This window comes from Lepus europaeus, chromosome 19 (assembly GCF_033115175.1).
Source record: "Lepus europaeus isolate LE1 chromosome 19, mLepTim1.pri, whole genome shotgun sequence".
NCBI classification, from domain to species: Eukaryota; Metazoa; Chordata; class Mammalia; order Lagomorpha; family Leporidae; genus Lepus; species Lepus europaeus.
This window is the reverse complement of record NC_084845.1, coordinates 44,164,981-44,172,282: the sequence shown is the minus strand read 5'-3', so window position 1 is coordinate 44,172,282 and position 7,302 is coordinate 44,164,981.

The following is a 7,302-nucleotide window of genomic DNA, read 5'->3' as shown; positions in this document are numbered from 1 at the left end:
TGACCTATTTGAAACTTCCAGAATAGGCAACCCCACACTGATGGAAAACAGATTAGTGCTGGCCTGGGACTGCTTAATGGATCCAAGGTTTCCTTTCGGGGTGGTGAAAATGTTTAGGACTGGTAGTGGTGGTGGTTGCACAGCATGGAGAGGACACTAATTCCAGTGAACCACTGGCTTTAAAACAGAATTATGAATTTCATGTGATGTCTCTCAGCACGATGAAAACAAAACAAGTGACTCGGCCTGCTCCGTGCTGTTGAAAGCTATTCCCCACCCTTTCCTCCAGTGCAGGGAGGCACCCCAGTATCATAGTTGTCCATCATAGTTGTCTTCATGCAATGGAATCCTTGCTGATTTCCTGCAAAACAGACGTAAACCCTGGCCAGGTGGCTGGGTGGTACCTACGGGACTTGTTCACCTGTCACACAGTCAATGTTTGCCTTCTCTCTAGGTCTCCCTGGGTCATGAACCTGTGCCCAAATGGGATGCCGGCACTGCAGGTGGAGGCTTAACCTACTACGCCACAGCACTGGCCCCCTAAAATTTTATTTTAAATTGCATGTGCCTTTTCCATGCTCACAGAACGCTTCTTGTCCCCTAAGTGGATTTTTGAGGGTGTCTGAGTTGTTTCCTTCTTTCCCCAGCCCCAGCAACTCTCCTACCTCACCACAAGCTGCTTTCAGACTTGTTTTGGCACCGCAGCAAAGCTGCACACGACTACAGAAATGGCTGCGAGGGCAGCGTGCTGGTGACAACGCCCAAACTTATCAGTTCTCCTCCAGGAATGTATGTCTGCTTGCTCAGCTCTCCCATCTGACCCTGCCCGTTTCCTCCTGCCTTCTCCAGCCTGTGCAAGCCTGTCCACTCCTTCCTCCTCCGGACCTCTTATCTCTGAACTGATCAGATCGGCCTGTCCTGCCCCATGCTTACGTCCACCTCTGGATGGGTAGGAACGAGCCCTGGAGTCCAGTTCTTTGTGAGCCCGCTCTGTCCCTGACCTGCTGCTCTGAACACCTGCCATTAACCATCCTTGCCTGTCTGCAGGAAGTCACCCCACAGAAGGCAGCGCTTGGTCCCCTCCTCGCTCCGGCTTCTAGGTTGACGGTCTGATCTGCAAGTTCACCGTCCTCACGTGTGATCCATTGACCTCTAGGGCTGCCTCCCAAGACCTCGATGAGTGCCTACCTGGCTCCCAGCTGTCTTTCTTCCCTTGCCCCGCCCGCTCCGGCTCGCAGCTCACACTCACTCTCACGCGCTCAGCTCCGCTTACCGCCATCTCCGCCATCTTTTCCCAACTCTGCTCCCACTGCCCACTGCCATGACCTCATCGTCATTCATCCATTCACTCAGCAATCATTTATTATTGCCTATGAGCCGTCTTCATAAAATTCATGGAAATTACGTATTATGAAAAAAGCACATGGATCTCAAAATTTTTTCTTACGCCAAAAGAAATGCATGTTTTCATCCCATTTTCCCTGAACTTGTTGAAGTCCCCTGGTACTTGGAGCCAAGCCCTGTGCCAGGTCTCAGGCTGTGAAGACGAGTCAGACTTGGTCTGCCTCGGGGCTGGTGTGCAGTCACTCAGCTTCTGCAGCAACTAAGATGTCACCTACCCCTGCGCCTGCTGGTCCACAGCCACCCACTTGTGTACCCTGCAGCCGCCCTGGGCTCTCCTTTGGGGTTTCTGAGTCTCCCCACCACCCAACAATTAAGAGGTTCACCCCCACGACCACCTTCATGGAGCTCATGGCCACGGGGTGGACTGCTTAGAGTTTGACAGTGCTTAACACCATTAACTCCTCCAGAACATTCAGCTGTGAAATGTGTGTACACACTGGTCCCCATCTCCCTGCTGCCCTCGCCCAGGCACATTCTTCCACGCGTGCTACCAGTCCTGCAAGTCTTCTCAACACCTACAGCTCATTTCTGCTTCTGCAGCCAGCTGTCCAGCTTGTGGCATTCCACATACTTTTGAAGGAGAGAGAGAGAGAGAGAGAGAGAGAGAGAGAGAGAGAGATGCTGATCTACTCCCCAGAGTTCCACAATGGTTAAGGCTGGGCCAGGTTGAAACCAGGAGCCAGAAACTCAATCCGGTCTCCTTCATGGGTGGCAGGAACCTAAATACTTGCGCCATCACCTGCTGCCTCCCAGGGTGTGCATTAGCAGGAAGCTGGATTGGAAGCAGAGCCAGGACTCAAACCGAGCCACTCAGATGTGGGATACAGGCATACTAGGCTATGTCTGATGACCACCCCAGACCTCCACACACTTTTGCCACTGTCTTTGAATCTGTCATGCCTTGTGCTTCCATTCTTCTTGCTTGGCTGGTCCCGTCTCTGAGAACATGTCCCCTGCCTCCTTCTCCTTTGCTTCCTGACCTGGTGCTCGGGAGTCCCCCCGCCCGACATGGCCCAGGGATATTAATTTCACTCCAGACTCTTGTCTTGCACCCAGACAAGCATTCTAAGTGCAGACACATATAAGGTGCAAAAAGTGATAACAAATTTATTTAAAAAGTGAGAAAGCAAACACACATACACTCATGAGCATGGGTTGCCCACGCCTGTCATGAGTGGGCAGTGGGCCAGAAGATTGCCCAGGAGGAGGTGGGATGGGAGAAGAGAGAGAAAGGGCACCTGTGTGGCCCTCCAGCTGTGGTCTTCGGCAGAAGAGAGAGCTCCTCCCAGTTGTTGGCGTCTCTTAGGAAGCAGGGGGTGGTGCCCCTCCAGGCACGAAGCAACCCCAGAATTATACGGCACCTCCACAAGTTCCACGTGGAGCTCGACATCTGTACTTTCATGGCATCCCCACCCCTTGGGTCCCAGATGAAGAAGGTGCATGCTGGGAAAAGGGACATTTTGATTGACAAGTAGGAGGCTTGCAGCCTCCAGCTCGGCAGACTAAACTAGCAACTGCCTATCCCACCTCTCCACCAGCAAGGGTCACGAGAGCAAGTGTCCTGAGATTTTGGTGCCCATCGGTGACCGGACTTCACCTGTGCCTTTTCCACTGCTTGGCAAGTTTCCCCACAGCTTGGTGGTCCAGCACCATTTCCTCTCCCTCGATTCCCCTTCCCACCCCTGTCACTCTTTCCCGTGCAGCTGAAGGCTCTCCTTTCTGACCTGTAAAGAGCTCTTCTCTGCCGCTCACCTCCACCTGGGAACAGAGACGTTCCTTGCTCAGTGAACGTGCAGCCGACCCCCCGAACCCTTGCAGTAGAGGGAGCCGTGTGACTCATTTGGCTCATGGGCTTTGGGAAGCACATCCCTCAGGGCTGGCTTGCCCCCTCTGCTCTCTCCCCTTCTCCCAGAAGCTGGAAGTTAACCCTGAGGGGGTAGCCTCGCAGATGGGGTAGTTTTTATGCGGTTTGAAGAGAAGAGCCAAGGCCATCACAGGCATATTAGTAAGAGGCATGTAAGCCACTAATGTTTAGAGGCTCAGTGCCATCTGGGTTTCCCTCCACTTGAAAGGTGAGAGAGAGGGAGAGAGAGGGAGAGAGGGAGAGAGACAGAGAGAGGTTGATTCCATCTGCTGGTTTACTCTCCAGGTAGCCTCAATGGCCAGTAATGAGCCCGGCAGAAGCCAGGAGCCAGGAGCTTCTTCCAGGTCTCCATATGAGTGGCAGGGGCCCAAGCACTTGGGCCATCTTCTGCTTCTTTCCCAGGTGCATTAGCAGGGAGCTGGATCAAAGTGGAACAGCCAGGAGATGAGCCATTGCCCGTATGGGATGCTGGCGTTGCAGGCATCGGCTTAACCTGCTAAAGCAGTGCCGGCTCCTGATGCTCCTCAAGGCTGTTTTCCTGAATGCCCCCTCTTCCTCCTGGCCCTGAATAGAGCCCCTCCCATTCCCTGTACTTCCTGTCTCGATGCCACCTAAGCTATGGCTTGGAAATCCCTGAGCACGAGGGTGACTCCCAAGTCTATTTATGGTCACTGTTCTGAAAGGGCTTCGGGCTAACAACGGAACATGCTGAGCTGTTCCCAAGCTCCAGGCCCACACTTCCGGACACCTTGCACTTAGAGTACTGTGGGGTAGGAAGGTGGAAATCAGCCTGTGTGTGTGTGAGGGGCCTAAGGAACGTGAAGCACCTGGGAAAGAAATGTAGCAGAGCCTCCAGCATCTCCGGATTTCACAGGACAAAGCACAGCCTGTACCCCGGTAACTTTACAGGTGGTCCCAGCCTTTCCCCCAAGAAAAGAATCCTCTCTGCTCAGAGCCAAGAGGGCTAACCAGTCTGGTTGGGTAATAAAACCTTGGGAGGAATTGTACCTATTTCACACCAGGAAACCCTTTGTCCAGGAGAAGGGGGTGGGGGGGAAAGGAGGGACAATGGGGAGACCTGGATCCTGTTCCCTTATAAGCCCCGGCCTGGGTACAGACTGTGAGCTCCGCTCTGAGTTCTCAGCTCCCTGGTTTTTTTATGAGGTGCCCACCTGGCCTGTTGGGTGTATTCTTTCCTGTAAACTTTGTAAGCTTGCTCGCCGCAGTCTAAGTGACCGGGCTCTGTGAGATCCCATCCGGAGAGGCACCATCCACGCTGATCCCATTCCACCTTGGGGCGTTGCTTGCCGCTCCTCTGTGCCTCCTGCTTGAATTCTTTCTTGCGCCAGGACAAGAACCTCTGGGCAGCCATCTCCACTAACAGCAGCAAACCTGGACCTCTAGCGGCTCTCATTCCTTCCAGGGTGGGCCTGGGACCCTGTTTGTTGTGTTACAATTTCTCTGTTCTCCTTACTGCCCGGGCTCAACTTCTGGGCCCCTAATTCCACTCATCCAACCTTCCAGGCAATTCCCAGCTCTGGAAGATTCTGCTTCTTCCCCCTCTCCTTGGCATTTCCCTCCTCGGGTGCTGAGCTCTGTTCCCTGGAGCTGAAGCTCTGCACAGCCCCTTCCCCTGGGCCCCGCCTTTTCTCTTCCAGCCTCTGCCATCTCCTGTCCAGCCACGCATCCTAAAGTCTGGGTCTGCCCCTGCAGCGCCGGTGAATTGGTTGGGAGCCGCTCAGCCTAATGGCCTTTACGTCACAGCTTTGCCAGTCTCATCTTCCCATGGACATGTCCTTCATACTTCAGGAAAACTGGTTTGCTTCTTTTTTTTTTTTTTTTTTTTTTGACAGGCAGAGTGGATAGTGAGAGAGAGAGACAGAGAGAAAGGTCTTCCTTTTGCCGTTGGTTCACCCTCCAATGGCTGCCGCGGCTGGCGCGCTGCGGCCGGCGCACTGCGCTGATCCGAAAGCAGGAGCCAGGTGCTTCTCCTGGTCTCCTATGGGGTGCAGGGCCCAGGCACTTGGGCCATCCTCCACTGCACTCCCGGGCCACAGCCGAGAGCTGGACTGGAAGAGGGGTAACCGGGACAGGACCGGTGCCCCGACCGGGACTAGAACCCGGTGTGCCGGCGCCGCTAGGTGGAGGATTAGCCTGTTGAGCCACGTTCACGAAGGGAACTGCAATTCGGCCACTGTTCTGGCCCCTGCAATTCGGCCCACTGGAAGGGCTTCTCCCAGGCCCCACTCTCACTTCCGTCTTCGGGTCGGCTTCAACCAATGTGTCAAGCCCAGTTCAACTGCCATCTTCCCTATAGAGACTTTCCCATCCCTTTGGCCTGTGGCCTGTGTGTTTGCTGCCTCTTTGCAACTGTCTTAGGAATTAGAATGATTGCCCCGGTCTCTTTTGTCCCTAGGACAGTCTGCTCCGTGGCCAGGTGTCTCTTCCCCAGGTATTTTTAGAAACAGAATGTGCTATGGTTCAATGTTGGTTCGCTTTCAGGAAGCGGGTGCTGGGTTGTCCCTTGCTGCAGGTGGGGGATTACCAGCGCAGCCGCTGGTCGGGCTTTCCTGGCCCTGTTTCTGGGAACACTCTTGAAGTTAGCAGCAATTTTTTGGTGGCATCTTGAGCTACACACAGTCACAAGCGAAACCTGACTGCTTTGCATGTGCTCGGGGGCCTCCCAGCCAGGTGGTTCTTCCAGCGAGTCTCATTCTGTAAAACCCACCACACTCCAGAGGCCAAGCAGGTGTCTGGGAGGGAACGGAGTCCTAACTGGGACTCTCCATGGGCTGAGGAGGCCCACAACGTTCTGCCTGGGTGCATGGAGCGCCGTGAACCCTCCGGCAAGAAATGGGAGGTCCTGTGCTTCTTTCAAAGCCATGACAGGTCTGGACAGGAACTGAGGGAGAACATGGAATGTGGAGGCTGGAGTGCCGAGGGGAGATGGGGGTGGCTAACGGCAGTAGATCCCAGGGAGAGAGGTGAGGAGCCCCTGTTGGAGTGGCCAGTGTGCCTGGAGGCTGGGCCTGATGACCACCTCTCTGGGGGCAGGTTTCCATGCTTCAGGGATGTGGGTGCAGCATGGATGGAAATCTCATACCTGCCCCTTGCCCAGGAGGCCAAATGATAACCCAGAGAGGCTTCAAGGTCCCCTCATCCAAAGGCTCACACAGCAGGGCAGTGGGAAGTGGTGGACAGGGAGGGGTGGGGGGGGTAACTGAAGAATGTTTGCCCCTTCCCCAAGGTTCCTTTCCCCTGCCGCATCCATACCTGTGGGCAATCAGGCTGTGCCACTCACAGGCATTAGTCAGCCAATTGGCAGGTGATGCCTATTCTGGCCCACGCTTAAAAAATATTTATTTGGGGGTCAACACTGTGGCGCAGCGGGTTAACGCCCTGGCCTGAAGCACCAGCCTTCCATATGGGTGCTGGTTCTAGTCCCGGCTACTTCTCTTCTGATCCAGCTCTCTGCTATGGCCTGGGAAAGCAGTAGAAGATGGCCCAAGTCCTTGGGCCCCTGCACCTGCGTGGGAGACCCGGAAGAAGCTCCTGGTTCCTGGCTTCAGATCAGCGTAGCTCCGGCTGTTTCGGCCATCTGGGGAGGAAACTGTCTTTCAAATAAATTTTAAAAAATGTGTTCGTTTGTTTCTGTTTATTGAGTTTGACAAACAGGAGGGAGGGTGCAGTCATCACTGGTTAACTCTCCAGCTGGTGCTGGGCCACTCCATAGCCTAGAGCTGGGAACTCCACACAGGGTTCCCACGTGGGACTCAATAGTTGAGCCTCCACCTGCTGCCGCCCAGGTGCACATTAGGAGAGGAGTGAGGACTTGAACCCAGGCACCCAACACAGGATGCTGGTGACCGGAGTGGTGTCTGAACCACCAGGCCAGATGCCTGCTTCTCTCATTTCACAGACTGAGGCCCAGAGAGGTCAAAGGGCACATCTGAGGCCACACAGCCAATGTGTGGGTGCAGTAGAGACTCAAAGATGGCACAGGAAGCTGGCGCTGCCAGCCGTGTCACCAAACA